General features: G+C 41.5%; 1 long non-coding RNA gene and 2 pseudogenes across 3 annotated transcripts in view; all 3 read right to left on the bottom strand.

Moving 5' to 3' along the window:
• LOC138433423 (uncharacterized) overlaps positions 1–22,727 on the bottom strand; it is a 613,563-nt gene that overhangs the window by 257,170 nt on the left and 333,666 nt on the right. The gene's annotated exons all lie outside the window — the stretch shown is intronic.
• On the bottom strand, positions 8,253–8,576 carry LOC138434545 (ATP synthase-coupling factor 6, mitochondrial-like; annotated as a pseudogene).
• On the bottom strand, positions 11,603–14,639 carry LOC138434543 (dolichyl-diphosphooligosaccharide--protein glycosyltransferase subunit 1 pseudogene; annotated as a pseudogene).

Below are 22,727 nucleotides of genomic sequence, written 5' to 3'. Positions count from 1 at the left end.
AAAACTCTACTCAATTAAAGCTGTTTGCAAATGCAAATATGCCTGACACAGAAGAGAAAGGGACTCCTGAGTGGCCACCCCTCTCTGTTGACATTTGTGACCAGACAGAAGAGGGGAGAGTATACATACGCCAGAGGAAGAAGAAATTGGAGTGGGTGGAGGAGTGGAAGATGAGGAGGGACAGAAAGATAATTTTGTTCTATACCACGAAACCTATAATTTCACTCTGACATGAAAATTAGCTCTGTAGCTAATTAGCTTTCTAATATCATTTGCTGCCATAGAAAGGATAAAAGTTTATGAATTTATGAACCTACCTGAAAAAGAAAAAAGGGCTGCAAGTTTGCAAGAGGGGATTAGCTGATTCAAATCACAGGGGCCATTTTAGGGGATTAGGCCTATCATTGCCTTTGAGCCGGGAAGAAGCTTCTAGGAACAGGCCTCATGTTGTGCCTGCACACCATCACCCTCAGTGGCTGGACTGGCTTCTCTGAGGAACCCTCCAGTATTTGGAAAATCCTGATGCTAAAGGTCTCCTTGTACAGTGGCAGGCTCTGTGCTCTGTAGCACCCCGCCTCTGGTCCTAATTGTGCCCTCTTGAGCCTCTGAGCACACTTGCCCTCCTGCTGCCCGGGACCAGCCTACTGTCACTTAAAGTAATTTATGAATCAGGCGATGAGTCTACCTGGAAGCTGGCCCACTTACCCTATCAAACGTCTTCTCTTCACCTCTTTGGACTGTTCTAGACCACTTGGCCTTCCCTACCAAGATCACTGTGATCCAATTAGATGTAGAGCCTTCTAGAACTTTCAGAACTCAACTTGGCCTTGAGAAATATCTCTCCTATTTTTATTTTCCTTAAAATATAATTATTGTATATCAGCAAGATGGCAGACTATGAAGTTCTAACTCTCATGACTCCCATAGAAACACTGATACTAACAACCACTCATGGATGAGAGTACCTTTATTAGAGTCTAAGAGTATAGAAGAGGTTTAAGCACCTGAATGGAGCATAAAATCCAAGAATGGTGCATTGCGTGTCAGAAGAGCCATTTTCCTTTATCTATGCCAACCCTTCCCCAAAGTGGCACAGTTCAGGGCCAAGAGAGACCCCCATGGCCCATGGTTTTTCCCACAAGGTAAAGTGAAAGTGAAGTGAGCATCCAGCTTCCCCAGGCTTGCAGGGCACTGCCCAAGATGCCCACTTCTATCTCATCCCACCCAGAATACCGAGGGGATGGGCTCAGCTGACTCACCGTGGGAAAAGCTAGAAGCAGAGAAATGGGGTGAGGGCTCAGAGCAACCAGCATGCATATCTCAACAACCACCCACAGATCCTACTAACTAGCTTGCAGTCTTCAATAAGAGCCCTAGAATAGATCAACAAAACTACTGTTGGTTTTGTGAAAAGAAAAAATTGACAAACCTTTAGTTAGACTAAGAAAAAAGACTCAAATAATTAAAATTATAAGTGAAAGATGAAACAGTAAACTGATTCCACAGAAATACAAAGGAGCATGAGACTACTATGAACAATTATACATCAACAAATTGGGTAACCTAGAAGAAATAGGTAAATTCCTAGACACATGAAGAGAGTGTGATTAGTAATACCAAGACTGAATCATAGAGAAATAGAAAATCTAAACAGGCCAATAACAAGCAAGGAGGTTAAATCAGTAATCAAAAACTTCCCAAATAAGAAAAGTCCGACAACTTCACTGATGAATTCTACCAAACATTTAAGGAATTAATGCCAATCTTTCTCAAAATCTTCCAAAAATTTGAAGAGAAGGGAACACTTCCAAACTTATCTTACAATGCCAGCATTATACTAAAGCTAGATGAAAAACTTTACAAGAAAAGAAAATTACAGGCCAATATCCCTAGTGAACACTGATGCAAAAATCCTCAAGGAGCTACTAGCCCACCCATTCAACAACACATCAAATGGACCAAACACCATGATCAAGATGGGTTTATCCCTAAAGTAAAGATTAGTTCAACATATGCAAATCAATTTGTGGTTTTCAGTCTGTCTGCCCTCTGATGGGATGGAGAAGTATAAGAGGCTTATGGAAGCTTCCTGATGGGATAGACTGACTGAGGAGGAAACTGGGTTTTGTTCTGATGGGCAGGGCTATGCTAGGTAAATCTTTAATCCAATTTTCTATAGATGGGTGGAGCTCTGTTCCTTCCCTGCTATTTACCTGGGGCCAAACTATGGTGGCATATTGAGCAAATTTGGAAAATAGCAGTGGCCACAGGACTGGAAAAGGTCAGTTTTCATTCCAATTCCTAAGAAAGGCAATGCCAAAGAATGCTCAAACTACTGCACAATTGCACTCATCTCACACCAACCTAGACAGCACATTAAAAAGCAGAGACATTACTTTTGCTAACAAAGGTCCATCTAGTCAAGGTTATGGTTTTTCCAGTGGTCATGTATGGATGTGAGAGTTGGATAACAAAGAAAGCTGAGCGCCAAAGAATTGATGCTTTTGAACTGTGGTGTTGGAGAAGACTCTTGAGAGTCCCTTGGACAGCAAGGAGATCCAACCAGTCCATCCTAAATGAAATCAGACTTGAATATTCATTGGGAGGACGGATGTTGAAACTCTAATACTTTGGCCACCTGATGCGAAGAGCTGACTCATTTGAAAAGACCCTGATGCTGGGAAAGATTGAAGGCTGGAGGAGAAGGGGACGGCAGAGGATGAGATGGTTGGATGGCATCACCAACTCAATGGGCATGAATTTTAGTAAACTCCAGGAGTTGGTAATGGACAGGAAGGCCTGGTGTGCTGCAGTCCATGGGATCACAAAGAATCAGACACGACTGAACTGAACTGATGCAAATCAATAAATGTAATATACCATATTAACCAAATGAAAGATTAAAAACCATATACTCATCTCAATAGATGTAGAAAAAGCATTTGAGAAAATTCAACATCTTTTCATAATAAAAACTCTCAATAACTTAGGTACAGAAAGAATGTACTTCAACATAGTAAAAGCCATATATGACTAGACCACAGCTAACATCAGACTCAATGGTGAAAAGCTGAAAGTTTTTCTTTTAAGATCAGGAGCAAGATGAGGATGTGCATTCTTGCCACTTCTATTCAACCTAGTCCTGGAAGTCCTAGACAGAGCAATTAGGCAAGAAAAAGACATAAAAGGCATCCAGATCAGAAAGGAAGAAGTAAAACTGTCTATGTTTGCAGATGACATGATACTATACATAGAAAATCCTAAAGAATTCACCAAAAAACTGTTAGGATTAATAAATGAATTCAGTAAAGTTGCAGGATTCAAAATCAATATATAAAAACCAGTTGTATTTCTTCTATATATTAACAACAAATTAGCCAAAAAAGAAATTAAGATAACAAACCTATGTACAATAGCACCCCCCAAAAATACTTAGGAATAAACTTATCCAAGGAGGTGAAAAATCTATACACTGGAAACTATAAAACACTGATGAAAGATATAGCAATCCCACTTCTGGTTATATATCCAGAGGAAAGAAATAAATATCTTGAGACATCTGCACTCCCAAGTTCATTACAGCATAATTCATAGTAGCCAAGATATGGAAACAACCCAAGTGTTCATTGACAGATGAATGGATAAAGAAAATGTGGTGTATATATTGTATATATAATATATAATGTGATTACAGATATATATATATGATATTATTCAGACATAGAAAAGACCAAAATCCTGCCACTTGTGTCAACATGGATGAGTCTAGATGACATTATACTAAGTGAAATAAACCAGACACAGAAAGACAAATGCTGTATGATCTCACTTACATTTAGAATCTAAGAAAGTCAAATTCATAGAAACAGGGAGTATAACAGTAGTTGCCAAAGGCTGGGAGCTGGGGAAAATGGGAAGGTGTTGGTCAAAGGATATAAATTTTCAGTTAGAAGATGAATAAATTCTGGGGCTCTAACATACAGAATGGTGTTTATACTTAATATTGTATTGTACACCTGAAATTTTCTAAGCAAATAAATATTAAGTGCTCTCACTAGAATAAAAAGGAAAAAGGTAACTAAAGTAGGTGATGGATGTGTTAAGGAGCTTGATGTGGTAATCATTTCACAATGTATATATATACCAAATAACATAATTTAAAAATAAACAAAGGTTGAATAGACATTTTTCCAAAGAAGACATACAAATCACCACCAGGTTCATAAAAAGATGCTCAACAACACTAACCATAGATTGGAAATGAAAACCACAATGAGATGAGATAGTCTCACACCTATTAGAATGATGAAAAAAGATAAATGCTAGCAAGGATATGGAGAAAAGAGAATCCTGGTACACTATTGCTGTGAATGTAAATTGGTATACCATGATAGAAAACAGAGTGGAGTTTTCTCAAAAAATTAACAAATAGGACTACCAAATGATCTAATAATTTTACTTTTGGGTATTTACCCAAAGGAATTGAAATCAAGATCTTGGAGAAATACCTGCACTTCCACATTCATTGCAGCATTATTTATAGTAGCCAAGAAATGGAAATAACATAAGTGTCTATTGATGAATGAATATGTAAAGAAAATGTGATGTATATATAATATGATGTAAAGAGTTGTGTCTGACTCTTTGTGACTCCAAGCACTGTGGCCCGCCAAGCTCCTCGGTCCATGGGATTCTCCAGGCAAGAATATTGCTGAGGAAGATTCTCTAAGGAATCTTCCTAACCCAGGGTTTGAACCCATGTCTCCTATGTCTCCTGCAGTGCCACCCAGGAAGCCCTCATATTATATTTCATACACATACATACACACAACGGAATAATATTCAGTCTGTAAAAAGAAGGAAATCCAGCCATTCACAAAACCATGGATAGATCTGGAGCACATTATCCTAAGTGAAATAAGCCAGACACAGAAAGACAAATACTGTGTGACATCACATACATGTGGGACCTAAAACAGTCAGTCATAGAGGCAGAGTAGAATGGTGGTTGCCAGGAGCTGGGAAGAGAAGGAAATGAAGACATGACAGAGGATGCGAAGTTTCAGTTATACAAGCAAATCTGGAGATTTACTGTACAGCATTGTGACTTAGTTAACAATATTCTTTTGTATACTTAAAATTTGCTAAGGAGGTAGATCTTATATTGGGATTCACTGGTGGCTCAGTCGATAAAGAATCCAACTGCAATGCAGGAGACCTGGGTTTGATCCTGGGGTTGGGAAGATCCCCTGGAGGAGGGCATGGCAACCCACTCCAGCATTCTTGCCTGGAGAATCTCCATGGACAGAGGAGCCTGGCAGGCTGCAGTCCATGGGGTCACGAAGAGTCAGACATGACTGAGCAACTAAGCACAGCACAACACAGATCTTATATTAAGTATTTTTACCATAAAATAATAGCAATAATAAAAACTGAGTGGGAGGAAACTTTAGGAGAGGATGGATATGTTTTCAGCCTTGATGGTTTCCTGGGTAGAGCTTTTTACATGTCAATCAAACCTCAATAAAGTGCTTTTTATATGTACATCATTATAGTCACATTTACTGAGCACATATTCTGGGCCATTTCATTTAACTTTTGCAGGAACCCTAGGAGTTAGATGTTCAGTTATTATTTCCCTTAACAGTTGAGAAAACTGAGTCTCAGAGATGCTAACTTACTTGGCAAAGGTTACAGACCTGGTAAATTCTATAGCCAGGATTTTGAATCCCAGACTGTTACTTATTACTAGTATCACTACCTTATATATGCAGGACCTTTCACAGCTCATTGATTATGGGTGTTATTACTCTGTGAATTCTCTCAGTCCCCCAGTATGTGTGAAGAATGTGAGCCTCATAGAGATAGAGTGCCTGCCCCCATCCACAGATGGCAATCAGTGGTTCTGGAGTTGGAACCCAGACTTTCTGTTCATGCTCTCGTTACCACAGCATGCTGACACACCTGCTAAATATTTTGCCCTAAAATTGTTTTATTATGACTTCTATAAACACAACCAAAAACATTAACAAGTGAGATTAACACAGAGAAATACTGAATGAATGACTGTATTTAAATATTTTTTAGACCCTTTTCAATGGGCTCCTAAACATGGTATAATTCGATTCCAAGGCTTTCTACACACAGATAGATATCAGCTCCTGATCACTTATAAACACCAAGCTCTGGGTCCAAATGATTTCAATCTAAGACTCCTGGGGATAAGAATCCTTCAAAGCAGGCCATGAAGCTATAGAACCCTGCCCAGCTCCCCACCCATACAAAGCATTTTCCTGCCCTCCCTCCTTCCTGTTCTCTCCCATTTGGAGGCTGGGTTTGCCCCATGACTACAACTCCCAGCCTGACACCCAACCTAAGTTCTTCTGGGCTGGGGCCCATTAACAATTCCTTTCTGGCCTCCCAACCAGATCTGGACACTGGGCAACATGCTCCCTATAATCTGTCCCTACTCCTTCCCATATTTCTTGGTACCCGTAGTTTGTAGTGAACTCAAACCCATACAAGACACTTTAAAGAATAATGTCATTCATTTATCTGATAAAGTCCACAACACATAGAACCCCCAATGAGTAAAAGTGGACCCTTAGTAAAAGACATTAAAGCTGTTACAAAAAATATCATCAGACAGCACCAGGCTGAGGGGTGGGATCTTGGGGGTGTGTGGGAGAGAGGCTTAAGAGGGAGGGAATATATGTATACTTGTGGCTGATTCACGTTGTTGTACGGCAGAAACCAACACAACATCGTAAAGCAACTATCCTCCAATTAAAAATAAATGTAAAAAAATAATAAAATATCTATATCAAATGATCATTCTCCTTCCAACAATCATTATGAATTAAGAGTTTCTTAAATGATTACATTCACTAGTTGTAACAAATTTATTTTGAGAGGTCTTACAGAACAAATCTAAAGATTAATCGTGTAATGCTCTCTGATACTGAAATTGCTAAACTTCTCACAGAATATGAAAAGCAAATTTACTTTTGAAACATCTTCCTCCAGTTTATGGGTCTTTGGGGACTGATTGTGAGTGTTCCGTGGCTACTTCTATAAAAAGGTTTGTGATATCCAATAATAGTACTCTTAAAGAATAATTAGCATCTTTAGCTATATTATTCATCACAGCTCATGGAATCCAACGAAGGCACACAGTCAAGGAAATGATACTTGGTTGATATCCAAAAACAGCCAGAGCTGGCAGTCTGGTTTGCAGCCTCAGTAGTCCAAGCAAGGAGTAGAATAGGACACAAGGAGGCATGAGAGTAAATACTTCCCATCTGTGTGTCTCTGAGTGTGTGCATGACTTGTGTCCAAGTCTTCTGTGATGCCATGGACTACAGCCCACCAGACTCCTCTGTCCATGGGATTTCCCAGGCAAGAATACTAGAGTGGGTTGACATTTCCTCCTCCAGAGATCTTCCTGACCCAGGGATCGAACTCCTGTCTCTTCCATCTCCTGCACTGGCAGGTGGCTCCTTTACCACTGCACCACCTGGGAAGCCTAAATACTTCCCACAGCATTCCAAAGATGTGACCCCTAAATTCAATTTTCATTCCCAATAATGTCCCTTAGAAAACGTGTAGCTTAATTATAATGAGTGCATCCAGTTTTGATGCCTTTATGTCTTATCTAAGAATGCTCCCCACTTTCTGTTTTATGTGATATCTATTACACAGTTGAGCTTCACTCTTTTTTTGGTATAATTTCAATCTTTAAAAACTTGTGGGGAGGCTCTACTTTCCTCACAAATGAACAAGAGTCCCTGATCTCCAGACAGCCTCTCCTTTTACCTCCCTGCTCTGTTAAACCTGCCACTCCCTTCCTTAGTCCCTCCAAAGTGGGTTCCACCTGAAGTAGACTTACTATCCTATTCTTTACATGAGTCCATCACTCCTTTCTCCACATATTTCCCTCCCACCTCTTCATTTCCTCTATGGACCATATTTGCAGCTGACACACCTAAGCCCATTCTGGCACGCTGTCCTCAGGAAGAACTCCTTTGATCCTGCTGTTTCCTTACTGAGTCTGGTATTTAGTCTTAATTATTTTGTTTATCTCATTCTTTACACTTCACACAATTCCTCCTAACAAGCATCATCTTGGGTTCTCCCATCAATCACTTTTTTTTTTTTAAACAGCTGTGAAATGTATGTTTATTGTTACTTCTGACCCATTCATTGTACAACCAATCCAGCACAAATTACCAGAAAAATTTTACATTATTTATTCAGGACTGTGGTTTCTCAATAACTTTGAACTTGGGGTCTTCAAATGTGAAGTTAGGGAAAGTGTTTGTGTCTGCTTTACCATATATTCGGTCAAGCTTAAAAAGCTCCCTGTCCAGTTCTTACTGATACTCTGGGTCAGCATCAACAGGTCCTCCAGATGTCTGTCGCCTAGTTCTATATTCTCTGATCTTGTCCATGAAGAATTACCGTACAGGATCAAGTTCCTTATTAGATGCCACTGCTGTAACACCTATGTTCCTCCTCAGAGAGACTAAGACTGCAGATTGAATGACAGTGGACCTGAAAAGCCTCTGAAGAATCATGGTGATCCTGTTCCTTGCATTCAATCCCAAGCTGCCAGAGCCGCCACTGCCGCCACCCTGTTCCCATCAATCACTTTAGAAATATAATGGAAGGGAGGGTGGAGTGGGAAGGATGGCTTTTGAAAACTTGAATGCAAATGGCATTGCTAACAAGCTGTGCTACCTATGGAAAATTATGTAGCATCTCTGAGCTTCTATGGGCTTCCCTGGTGGCTCGGATGGTAAAGAATCTGCCTGCAGTGTGGGAACCCAGGTTTGATCCCTGGGTCAGGAAGTTCCCCTGGAGAAGGGAATGGCAACCCACTCCAGTATTCTTGCCTGGAGAATTCCATGGAGAGAGGAGCCTGGCAGGCTTCAGTCCATGGGGTTACAAAGAGTCGGACACGACTGGGTGACTAACACTGAGCCTCTATTTGCTGTAGAGGTTTGTAGAAGAGAGATTATTACCCCCATTAACCAAGGCTGGAATACAATGATCATGAAATGATGAAAGGGAAGGAGTTCCATTAACTACAAAGAATTGTCCAGAAGTAAACTGCTATTCTCCTAGCAACATCTCTGCAGCTGTTAGCAGCTGTATTCTTTCTCCACTGACAGAATCAATGTTCTCATCTCTTCTCTTGATAACTTACTCCTGAGAGACCTGGCCTAGTGACCTGTTTTAGCTTCACAGAAGGTGAAGCTGGGCCTTCATTAACTGCAGCTGAAAGTCTTAGTGTGCTAGTGGTCCACCACATAGATAATTTCTTAAAATGCCCCACGGCACATCTCGTTCCTTCTCAGTGCCTGGAGAAAAGCACCTGGTAAGTGGTTAAACTGAGCCATCCTCACCACCTTGACAGTTTATACATGTCTAGGGCTTCCTGGTGGCTCAGAGGTTAAAGCGTCTGCCTGCAATGTGGGAGACCTGGGTTCGATCCCTGGGTCGGGAAGGTCCCCTGGAGAAGGAAATGGCAACCCACTCCAGTATTCTTGCCTGGAGAATCCCATGGACGGAGGAGCCTGGTAGGTTGCAGTCCATGGAGTCGCAAAGAGTCAGACACGACTGAGCGACTTCACTCACTCACTCAGAGGCAAAAGAGTAGTGCAAGCTTTGAGACATGATGGGCCTGGGTTTGAATTCTACCAACAACCCTTACTAGGTGTATGATCCTGGGTAAGTCTCTTAACTCTGCAAGCCTCAGTTCTCTCACGTATAAAATGGAGACTAATATCTCACGTAGGCACTCAATAGATAATAATCATTAAAATGATGATTATACTATAGAAATGTGAAGAATCTGTTTAAGGAGCATCTAGCTTTACTGCTACTTTTACTGGGATTGTTCGTATTTCCTAATAACTTGTTAACCAAGTCCTGAGGTTTCCAGGAGCCACTGTGACATTCACAGGCCCAAGGAGGGAAACCCTGCAGCATCTGCGTAGATGACCTGTTTTTCTCCTAGGCTACCTAAATCCCATTTCTCATACCATGCTCCATATTGCCAGAAAATGGAAATGATACAACTCCTGGATTAATTCCAAACTGAGCCACTGAGAGGTCCCCAAATAAGCCCCTTATTCTCCTGCCTAAATCCTACCCATCTTCCAAGTCTCACACTCTCTGCTTCCCCTAGTGTTCTTGGATAACACATCTTATCTCCTCTATCCCAATACCTCCTGAAGAGCAAAAACCCTGCTACCATCTCACTGGGCAAGTTCAGAGTGGGGCTTAAGGGGAAGAAGAGGCAGAGAAGATGGTACCAATGACCCTTAGAGGAAGTAGATAAATTACTGAAGTTGGGGAAAATGTGAACCCAAGAGTTACTCTATGCTCAGACAGGATTTTCAAGATGGGAAAAATGCAGTCTAGTGTAAGAAAACAAATGAGAGAAGAGCTATGGAGACTTCATCCTGGAAAGATGCAAAATATCTTCACAGGGCTTTCCATATACAACGTTCTATAAGGCTGTGATTAAAATCCATAATGAAAAGCTAGGTGTGAACAGAGAATAAACATTATTGTTCAATCAGTGCAGAAATTATCGTCAATTAAGCTAACTGGAGAGTCTCAAAAAGCCAGAGATGTTCAAACTGTGCTAGAGGGCTCTCCTCCTCTGAGCATTTTCAGTGAGTTTAACACTCCTTTTGCCTGCAGTATACCAGGTACTGTAGCTGTTCCCTGCTGGGGCGCCTCAGGAACAAAGCTGAGTTTAATTCCTGCCTGTCTTCCTGGTGTCCAACAGAGAGTGAGACACAGAGTCCTTCCTCTATAACTGGGTGCTGGACCACATTTCCTCATGCCTGAGCGAGCCTCAAGGTCAGGTCTTGAGTTGCAAAATTTTGACTCTAAGTCCAGAACCTTTCTAAGACAATGCAACCCCCAAACTGAGAGATCTCCATGAATATCTGCTGACAGAGACGTGACCACCTCCTGGCCCCTTCTTCCTTTACCTGTCTAACTCTGGCAGGAATGCCTCCTCAACCCTACCTGTGGGCTCAGCCTGGCCCCTAGTTCTGGACACTATCCTGGCCTAAAGAAGCATGAGGCCTCAGTATAAGCATAACCAACATGGTGACTAAGACAACTCAGATCTAATCTCTTGGAGGGGAGACAGGACCTCCAGTTCTTTTACCATCTAGTCAATGCTGTAACAACAATGAATTTGGAGTGCTAGCACCTTAAGAAATCACCTGTTTTCACTGCTCCTTGTACTAGTACAGACATAACTTTTCATAGCAAAAACATAGAAAAATTAGAAGTTTTATTGTGCTTTTTGAACTTCACATTATAAAATTTTATCTCTGCCTTGCTATCTAGTCTTTAGTGGTCGAGTGGCTGCATAGTATTCCATCAGGTTGATATACCACAATTTAGTTAATCAGCTTTTCTGGGACACTTAGTTACTTCCAGATTGATGCTAAACAATACTATTATTATGAATGCCTTTTCTCTGAATTTAGAATTACTTTCAAGATTAGATGTTCAGAAATGGAATCAATGAATCAAAGAATAAGAGTTTTCAAAGACTCAACAGTTTTTGTGGTTTTTTTTTTTTACAGCCTTAGCTTTATTTTCATTTGGTCATATGTGCTTTAAAAAACATACACATGCTTGTAAAATATCCAAATCTCAGGAATTAGAAGGGTGTAAAACAAGGGGCTTGAGGTGAAAAGAATATCCTAGGCTTAAGAACAAACAAAGCCAACTCAAAAACTTCTTTGTTCAAAATTCAAAGATATTTTGTTTTAAATGATATCTAGGTGTTTTGTTTTGTTTTTTAAGAACATTTTAGGGATAAAAACTAAGCTTCTTGTGTTGCTTGAGGCAAGGCCTGGCTTCTCTCTTCCTTGAAGACCTTTTGCAAAATACAGAAGCCATAATCTGCTAGCCTCCATGTTCACTGCCCACCCTGCCCTCTGGAGGGCTACAGGGTATCCAGGATGTGTTCAATCTTGCTGACCAGCTCCCGTCGCTTTCCTGAAATGAGCTTTTTATTCTCGATGTAGATGTCTTTCTTGAGCTTGCCGGCCACCAGCCACTCGGCCTCTACTGCTGACTTCAGGACCAGCTCCTTGACCTGCGTGTCCAGTTTTTGCATTTCGCTCACTTTGTCACACAGGTTGGAGCCCTCAGTTTTCAGCCTGGACTGCAGCACTGCCACCTCGCTGGTCAAAGCCTTGTGCTTCATTTCCAGGCTCTTCTTGCCACTGTTGAGGCTGGACACATCCCGGGACTGTTTGTATCTACTGACTGTCTTGTCAAAGTGATGGTAGAGACCTAGTCTCTTGCTGACCAGGGTCAAGACCTGCTCTGTTATGCAAGCCACCTTCATCCTGGCTTCTGCAGCTGGATTCTTTGTGATGGATAAGTCCAGCCTGACATAGATGATGATGGTGAAGAACAGAATGGAGAAGGCAGCCACCAACAGCAGGGGCTCCTGTAGCATGAGCACCTTGCTGAAGGTGTAGTGCACCACGATGTCCTGAATGTGCTCTTCCACCAGGTTTTTCTTGTGGGCCACGATCACAGGGCGGCCAAACGTGTCCAGGTAGGTATAGTGCAGCTCGTCGGGGGCTCGGCTGATCTCATAGGGACTGTCCACCTGGATGCTCCTGGCCCCTTCAGGGAGGATGATCTTCACAGTCAGAGAGTCTATCACTTGTTTATCAAACACGTGGTCCACAAGCCTCATCTTCAACACATACTGGTCTCCCAAATTATAGAGGTACTCATAGCTTGGGAGGTTGTAGCCAATGATGTAATGAGTCTTCCATCCGCCAAAGAGAGGGAAACGAGGCTTCATTTCCATCTCCACCGAGTCATCCAAAATAAGGAGTTGTCTGGTGTAAATGCTGCCAATCTCATCCCGGTAATAAACATCCTGGGCAGAGGCAGGAAGGATGGTCTTAAAAGAATGGATGGAGGAGATGCCACTATCTATCCATCTGTCATAATCATAACGCGAAAAAGACCCCTTCAGCACAGCCCCTGTGTGCTTCAGGTTCACGTTTTCTTCCACAGCAATATTACCCCAGTGTGAGACCTCGATGACTCGGGTCATGCTGGTGACGGTCAGGAAAGGGCTGTTGTTCTCAGAATGTACTTTAAAACTATCCTGACTATAGGCAGGGATGTCGTGGAAAGGGCCGTAATCCAGGAGATTGTCGTGGCGCATGGGGTTGCCCAATTTGGTATAGCTCTCCACGTTTGGGGAGGCGAGCTTCACACGCATGGTTTGCGTCTTGGTCGGGTAGGGAGAGTAGAAATAACGGTTCCCCTCAAACACCACAAACTGTTTCTCAGACTGCGTGATCTGGGTTGGATACGGCTGAATCACGTGGGTATAAACGGCTTCCACAACGACTGAAACCTCGGCCCCAGGATCGAGAGCAACTGGGAGTTGGACTGTGAAGAATCTCCCACTTTTACCATTAATTTTGGTCTCCTGTACTTCCAGACTGTTGGTTTCCTCATCCACTCCCGGCACCTGCACGCCGAGGTGTGCCAGCTGGGCCTCCAACTCCGGCTCCAGCGCTACCAGGAAGGAGGCAGCGTGGGGCGAGGAGTCACTGCCCGAGTGAGCCAGGACCACCTCGGCTGTCACCTTGGCCAGGTGGCTGCTCAGGTCCACCGTGCGCCTCACCTCTTCGTTGACCAGTGGCGGAGCCTCCGCAGAGGTGCTGCCTGGCTCCAGGGCCCAGGGCGCAAACAGCAGCAGCAACGGCAGCAGGTGGACTGCGGGCGCCTCCATAGCCGTGACCTAGTTGAGCCCTGCCTGCGTGTGCGTGCCCTGCGTTCCCCACAGGGCAGCGGCTCATTGGGCCACTCAGTTCCCCAAGAAGGCGGCACCCAGGGCCCCACAGTTAGTATTTAACGAGGTAAGTTTTTTTTTTTTTCTTTTCAATAATAGTGTCTGCTTTTTAATTTTTTTAATTGAAGGATAATTGCTCTCAGAATTTTGTGGCTTTCTGTCATACATCAACGAGAATCAGTGATACTGATTCTTGTTGAGGTATCTGTAATGACTTTACAGTACTATAAGCAATCTGTAAGTAACTATTCCAGTTTCAGCACATCACCTCTACCAGACGTGATTATCTAACATTTTTGCTAATTTAGAATGAATAGTAGTATCTCATTAAAATCTTCTTGTACTTCTTTACTCACTGGTGAGTTGGAAGATTTCCTTTATGCTTGTTACTAATCACATTGCCTCTTGCATATTTTGAAAGTACAGGAATGTTTACTCTAGTGGCCCAGATGTTTGGGTTCCTGCATTTATAAACTGTTCTCCCTTGCTTTGGCTTTATAACCTATTTGCTAATCTCCCTCACACCACTTGATCCATTATTTGTGTACTGTTTAACCAAAGTCTACAAACTTGGGTAGGGATTAAGACAATGTCACTTGCAGTTTGGGCTCCAGTATAAATTCCTTTTTTTTTTTTTTTAAGCTATGTGGCATTAATTGATTCACTTTTTCTCTCAAAGTCTCTTTTCTCACATGTAAAAAAGAGAAACACCACTTCTCTGCTTACCCCACAGTGTTATATGAGAACTATAAGCCTTGTAAAAGCAGGGTCAGACAATTTTTTCTGTAAAGGGCCTTATGGTAACTATTTTAGGCTTACAGATCATATGATCTCTGTTACAACTACTCAACTCTGCTATTGTACCATGAAAATAGTGTAGACAATGATAGTCAATTAATAAACATGACTGTAGTCTAGCAAAACATTTTTAGAATATCAAAACTTAATTTTATATTTATGTATAAACATATTTATATCTAAATATATGTATATATGTACATAAATTTACATTTAAATAAATTATATAACAGGCATATTACATTTACATATTATATAATTACATTTACAAATGTTATATAATATATATAATTACATATGCATATAATTTAATTTTATAAAATTTTCATGTATCACAAAATATTGTTCTTTTTCTTTTCTGCTACTTGCTTTTTTATTTGCTTAAAAATAGTTTCAGGTTGATAACAATTTTACTACTCTCCCTGTTTGTTTGTTATTTATTTATTTTAATTGGAGGCTAATTACTTAACAATATTGTAGTGGTTTTTGCCATACATTGACATGAATCAGCCATGGGTGTACATGTGTCCCCATCCTAAACTTCCTCCCATCTCCCTCCCCATCCCATCCCTCAGGGTTGTCCCAGTGCACCGGCCTGTTTCATGCACCAAACTTGGACTGGTGATCTATTTCACATATGGTAATATACATGTTTCAATGCTATTCTCTTAAATCATCCCACCTTCGCCTTCTCCTACAGAGTCCAAAAGTCTGTTATTTACATCTGTGTCTCTTTTGCTGTCCCGCGTATAGGGTCATCGTTACCATCTTTCTAAATTCCATATATATGCGTTAATATACTGTATTGGTGGTTTTTCTTTCTGACTTACTTCACTGTGTATAATAGGCTCCAGTTTAATCCACCTTATTAGAACTGATTCAAATGTGTTTTTTTAATATAAATTTATTGATTTTAATTGGAGGCTAATTACAATATTGTATTGGTTTTGCCATACATCAGCATGAATCTGCCATGGGTGTACATGTGTTCCCCATCCTGAACCCCCCTCCCACCTCCTTCCCCATACCATCCCTCTGGGTCATCCCAGTGCACCAGCCCCAAGCATCCTGTATCATGCATTGAACCTGGACTGGCATGCGTTCTTTTTAATAGCTGATAATATTCCATTGTGTATATGTACCACAGCTTTCTTATCCATTCATATGCTGATGGACATCTAGGTTGCGTCCATGTCCTAGCTATTGTAAACAGTGCTGTGATGAACATTGGGGTACATGTGTCTTCCAATTCTGGTTTCCTCTGTGTGTATGATATTTTTGCAGCTACTTAAAAGTGTAAAATGTAAAAGCATTCTTTGCTCATGCTCTATTACAAAAACAGGCATTAGGCTGGATTTAGCCCACAGCCTGTAGTTTGCCAACCTCTGCCCTAAAGCCCTATCCAATAGCATGAGATCTCATGGGACAGTCAAAACAAGTAGGTACCCAGAATAGGCAACAGTACTGTCACTGATTTTTTGTTGTGAAAACAAGGAACAGAGAAAGTGTTGTGACTTGCCCAAAGCCACACGGTCCTCCAGAGGTAGAACTGGGATTTCCATCAGATCTGCCTTTTTCCAAACCCCCAAGCATTGTCTGCTGTAGCAGCTACCTCTCCAGTCAGTGATCTCAGCCCTGGGCCAACTCTTACCTATTCCTGACCTTCCATCCTTCCTTAGTTTGTTCCACATTGCCACCCTCCCCCCCTCAAAACCAGGGATGCCATAGTAGCATCAGCATTTAGGAAAGAAAGAGAAAACCCAGTTCTTTTGGCTCCTACAAAGAGGCCCTTGATTCTCCAACCACAAAGTCATGTATATACAGGAATCAGCCATCAATTTTCCACATTCACAGAGATGTTTAGTGGTATACAGACTAGTGTGTGCCTGCCACAGTGTGCACTCACTCACTCGTCAGGCATCTAGATTATAAATCTTCTCCCTCATGATGTGTGATCATAATCATATCTTTCTTTTTGTCTGCTTTCGAGGAGCTTTTACTCTTAAAAGACAAGGCCAGCAACAATAACAAAATCACCACTGTGGGAAATAGGAAACAGAGATTGACAGGTACAAGAATATCCAGTGGAAAGAGGATACAATTTGGAAAACTTTCACCAGAGTTCAAGTTGATTCTGCCATGAATTATCTGATCCCCTTGAAGCTTAGTTTCTTAGCTGAAAATGAGGATAATGAACTTTGAATGAGAACATATATAGTGTGTGCTTTGTAAACTTTAAAGTGCTATACAAACTTTAGTTAACAGTATTATTACCTGTCTTATACAACTCCAAACACTAACTTGAATCCTGACCTTCTCAGCCTGATTTGAAATGTGATGCTCGTTGTCTTCTATAGAAGCTCCAAAGCCGTGATTTCCTGAATGAATGGAGACTGAATTCATTGTGAATTCTCCTGGCACCAGCACAAATCTGAAGTATATGGGTTTGAAGTGACAAAGGATAGCATATTATTGCAGGGGCTGTGGGGCCGGCAGCACAAGTAGAAGAATGAGCTCCGTCTTCCCTGGCAGTGGTATCAACAACTTCTGCACAACACCAAGGTGCCTCTGCATGACACCAAGGCTGCCACCTACACTGAGCACATCACAAAGCTTCCTGCTGCCTCAGCTCTCAGTCTAGCCAGGCCCTGAAACCCCAGGGATGTCAGATACACACCTCACCCCGGCTCTCTGGAGACTTAGGCATCTGGACAAGCATTCTTTCCTTAGGTTCTGATCAATGCCTGTTAACCCTGTATCACTTGGTTCATTTTATTCATTTTATGTATGGGGAAATTGAGGCTCATATAGTAAAGGTGGCTTGCGCCAAATTATGTAAGCCCTGTCCTTAGCTACTATTAGGAGACTTTGGTGCAAGTTCCTATTCTGCAACCGACTAGCTGTGTGACCTTGATTGACTTATCATTGGTGAAAGGTGATTAATTCTATCATCTATTAAAATTAGCACTTCAATAGCACTTTAGAGTTGACCCACTGTACTCATAATCTAATCCCTACAATAAACATTAAGACAAGGGGTATTGTGGTAATCTGCATTTTGTCTAAAAAGAAAGACAAGCTCAGAGAAATTAAGTGATCTGCAGAATTATGCAGCTAATAAATGGCATCTTCTGATTCCAAATAAAATACTTTCTCTACCAATGCGTATGACTCGAATTCCTCAATAATGAAAAGGAATTAAAGCTTGTCTTGAAAAACTTACAGGATATATGTGAAAGTATGCTGAAGTAAAAACTACTCAACCATCAGTTCCTAGCGTCTTGAAAATGAAGGCTTCTATTAGTTATCTATTGCTGGGGAGTAAACCACCTCTAGACATAGCAATTTGTAACAGTGAACATTTAAGTTCTCATCCAGTTTCAGAGGGTCAGGAATATGGCAGCAGCTTAACTGGGAGACTCTGGCAAAGCTGCATCTCAAGACTTGACTGGCGCTGGAATCCTCTTCCAGGCTGTCTCCTGTGGTTGGTGGCTGGAGGCCTCTATTCCCCCATGGTGGGGATGGGCGGTGATCTCCATGGGCTGCCTGAGTGTCTTTATGATGTGGCAGCTGGTTCCCCTGGACTGAATGATCCAAGACAGACAGAGAGAATATACCCAAAAAGGAAGCTGCAGTCTCTTTTTAACCTATTAAGAGTGACATACCACCACTTTTGCAGTATTCTATTCTCTATGTCCAACCCAAACTCAGGGGGAGAGCATTACACTCATACATGAATATCATGAAGTGAGGATCAGGAAGATCATTTTGGAGTCTGGCTACTATAGGATCCCTTTATAATTCTAAAGTTTCTGTTGACTCCCATGAGATGAATATCATAATTTTTATATCATCTATTTTATTAATAAGATATTAAACTACATGAAATTGCCCCAATTTGACTATTTGTGACCCACAAAAAATGGTCATTTCATATGGTTCAGCCTAGTTGACAACCTTTGGAAGTAGTTGATGCCAATAGTTCAGTTATGGAGCTGCTATTCTACATAGTTACTGAGAAACTTTAATGGGCAGAAACTGATCTAACTCCTGGAGGTACAATGGTGAATGAGACAAGGAAGATCTTTCCTCATGGACTTCATACTCTTAACGGTTCTCTTAGAACTATGAATCCTTGAGACCCACCCTAGACTCACTAAATCAGGAAATGTGGGGTTGAGGCCAAGGATTTACATTTCCTAATGCCCCACCAGTGACTCTGATGCAGCTGAGTCCATGGTCCAGCATTTGGGAACCACTGGTGCATATTTCCACTCTCACCTTCTTCACCTCCCATTTACTCTACAACCCGCAGCAATGGGTTTCCACTTCACCACTTCACAGAAATTGCTCTTGCTCGTATCACCATGAACTCTTGAAAGCCAAGTCCATTAACTCTTCTAGACTTCTCTTACTTTCTTCCTGTGGCATGATGTTACTGGCCTCATCTTTCTTCTTAAAATCCCCTCCTCTGGCTTTTAAAAACACTCTCTTTTTGTTCTCCTCCTACCTTCAGTCTGGTTGCTCCCTTTCAGTGTCCCACTGTTGATCCTCTTCCTATCCCACTGGGTAAGTGGTCCCATTGCTCTGTATTCTGGCTTCAGTCAATCCTCTCACTCTCCAAAGTGTTCCTGGGTGACTTCCTCCATAACTCTGGTTTAAGCAGTCTATATCAATGACTTGAAACCCTGTACACCAGACTTCACTCCCCAGGACTTGTTGGCACACAATACTCAATAGACCCCGTGATGTACCCCATTTATTCATGAAGGATATTAATAAATATATCCTTAGGCTCCAGTGGTCCAGAGCTATTTATTAAGCTATTTTTTATTGGATTATAACTAAACAAACAATATAATTTAACTCAAACTACATTGTGAACTTCTTGAGGGCAAGAACTAAGTCTTGTTTATTTTTGTGTCCTTAAATTATTCAGGGCACTTTGAGAATATAACAGAAGAATCAGTTGAAAACTGACGTGTGTCTTGTTTCTCAATACCTACCTCATCAGCAAAGAAATAGAAAAAGTCTATGTTCCTGCCCCAGCAAGTTAACTAGCCTTTTGTTTTAGAGAAGTCACCAGGTGAGAGTGAGCTTCTCTAAAGACAAGCACTGAACAATATTTTTGTGTTTTAAATTCTGAGACCAAAAGGGAAGAGGAGATGGAAACAATTTATTGAATGCTTAAGGGAAGAGAAGGACAGGGAAGAAGAAAGGGTGGTACAAATATGACTTTCTTTGCACATGTATATATGTGTGTGCATATGCATATTATCTCTGCATATGAAGATTATATATAGTATATGTATATATGTGTACATATATTATTCTATATATTCACATATACGAAGATCACATTGTTGTTGTTCAGTCCCTAAGTCATGTCTGACTCTTTGTGACCCCATAGACTGCAGCACGCCAGGCTTCCTTGTCCTTCACTATCTCCCAGACTTTGCTCAAATTCATGTCCATTGAGTTGGTGATGCTGTCTAACCATCTCATCCTCTATTGTCTCTTTCTCTTCCTGCCTTCAATCTTTCCCAGAATCAAAGTCTTCTCCAATGAGTTGGGTCTTTGCATTAGGTGGCCAAAGTATTAGAGCTTCAGCTTTAGTATTAGTCCATCCAAAAAATATTCATTACTGATTTTCTTTAGGGTTGACTGGTTTGATCTCGCAGTCCAAGGCACTCTCAAGAGTTTTCTTCAGCACCACAGTTTGAAACCATCAATTCTTCAGTGCTCAGCCTTCTTTATGGTCCAACTGTGACACCCATACATGACTACTGGAAAAACCATAGCTTTGACTATGTGGACCTTTGTCGGCAAAGTGATGTTTTTTAATACTCTGTCTAGATTTGTCATAGCTTTCCTTCCAAGGAGCAAGTGTCTTTTAATTTCAAGGCTGCAGTCACTGTCTGCAGTGATTTTGGAGCCCAAGAAAATAAAATCTGTCACTGCTTCCACTTTTTCCCCTTCTACTTGCACATGAAGTGATGGGACTGGATGCTATGATCTTAGTTTTTTGAATGTTGAGTTTTAAGCCAGCTTTTTCACTCTCCTCCTTTACCCTCAAAAGGCTCTTTAGTTCCTCTTCACTTTCTGCCACTAGAGTGGTTTCATCTGCATATCTGAGGTTGTTGATTTTTCTCCCAGAAATCTTAATTCAAAATTCAGGCTTAAACTGAAGAAAGTAAGGAAAACCACTAGGTCATTCAGGTATGACCTAAATCAAATCCCTTATCATTATATGGTAGAGGTGATGAATAGATTCAAGGGATCAATCAGATCTGGTAGAGAGAGTGTCTGAAGAACTATGGATAGAGCTTCATAACACTGTACAGGAGGCAGTGACCAAAACCATCCCAAAGAAAAATAAATGCAAGAAGGCAAAGTAGTTGTCTGAGAGGCTTTACAAACAGCTGAGGAAAGAAGAGAAGCAAAAAGCAAGGGAGAAAAGGAAAGATATACCCAACTGAATTCAGAGTTCCAGAGACTAGCAAGGAGAGATATGAAGGCCTTCTTAATTGAACAGTGTAAATAGTAGAGGAAAACAATAGCATAGGCAAGACTAGAGATCTCTTCAAGAAAATTGGAGATATCAAGGGAACATTTCATGCAAGGATGGGCACAATAAAGGACAGAAATGGTAAGGACCTAACAGAAGCAGAAGAGAATAAGAAGAAGTGGCAAGAATACACAGAAAAACTATACAAAAAAAGCCTTGTTGTTGTTGTTCAGTCACAGTGGCCACAGGACTGGAAAAGGTCAGTTTTCGTTCCAATCCCAAAGAAGGGAAATGCCAAAGAATGTTCAAACTACCACACAATTGTACTCATTTCATATGCCAGCAAAGTGATGGTCAAAATCCTTCAAGCTAGGCTTCAACTGTATGTGAACCAAGAACTTCCAGATGCACAAGCTGGGTGTCAAAGAGGCAGAGAAACTAGAGATCAAATTGCCAACATTCGTTGGTTCATAGCGAAAGCTAGGGAGTTCCAGAAAAACATCTACTTCTGCTTCATTGACTACACTAAAATCTTTGACTGTGTGGATCACAACAAACAGTGGAAGATTCCTAAAGAGATGGGAGTACCAGAGAGACCTGAGAAATTGGTGTGCAGGTCAAGAAGCAACAGGTAGAACCTTACGTGGGACAACTAATGGGTGCAAAATTGGGAAGGAGCACATCAAGGCTGGATATTGTCACCCTGTTTATTTAACCTATATGCAGGGTATATCATGTGAAGATCATATCAGTTCAGTTCAGTCGCTCAGTCGTGTCTGACTCTTTGTGACCCCATGAATCGCAGCACGCCAGGCCTCCCTGTCCATCACCATCTCCTGGAATTCACTCAGACTCACGTCCATCGAGTCTGTCATGCCATCCAGCCATCTCATCCTCGGTCGTCCCCTTCTCCTCCTGCCCCCAATCCCTCCCAGCATCAGAGTCTTTTCCAATGAGTCAACTCTTCGCATGAGGTGGCCAAAGTACTGGAGCTTCAGCTTTAGCATCATTCCTTCCAAAGAAATCCCACGGTTGATCTCCTTCAGAATGGACTGGCTGGATCTCCTTGCAGTCCAAGGGACTCTCAAGAGTCTTCTCCAACACCACAGTTCAAAAGCGTCAATTCTTCGGTGCTCAGCCTGCTTCACAGTCCAACTCTCACATCCATACATGACCACTGGAAACACCATAGCCTTGACTAGCCAGACCTTAGTCGGCAAAGTAATGTCTCTGCTTTTCAACATACTATCTAGGTTGGTCATAACTTTTCTTCCAAGGAGTAAGTGTCTTTTAATTTCATGGCTGCAGTCACCATCTGCAGTGATTTTGGAGCCCAAAAAGATAAAGTCTGACCCTTTCCACTGTTTCCCCATCTATTTCCCATGAAGTGATGGGACCGGATGCCATGATCTTCGTTTTCTGAACATTGAGCTTTAGGCCAACTTTTTCACTCTACTCTTTCACTTTCATCAAGAGGCTTTTTAGCTCCTCTTCACTTTCTGCCATAAGGGTGGTGTCTTCTGCATATCTGAGGTTATTGATATTTCTCCC

The sequence above is a fragment of the Ovis canadensis genome, chromosome 2 (genome assembly GCF_042477335.2).
Source record: "Ovis canadensis isolate MfBH-ARS-UI-01 breed Bighorn chromosome 2, ARS-UI_OviCan_v2, whole genome shotgun sequence".
Taxonomy (NCBI): Eukaryota; Metazoa; Chordata; class Mammalia; order Artiodactyla; family Bovidae; genus Ovis; species Ovis canadensis.
The sequence above is the reverse complement of the archived record's forward strand: the minus strand, read 5'-3'. Positions and strand labels throughout refer to the sequence as shown.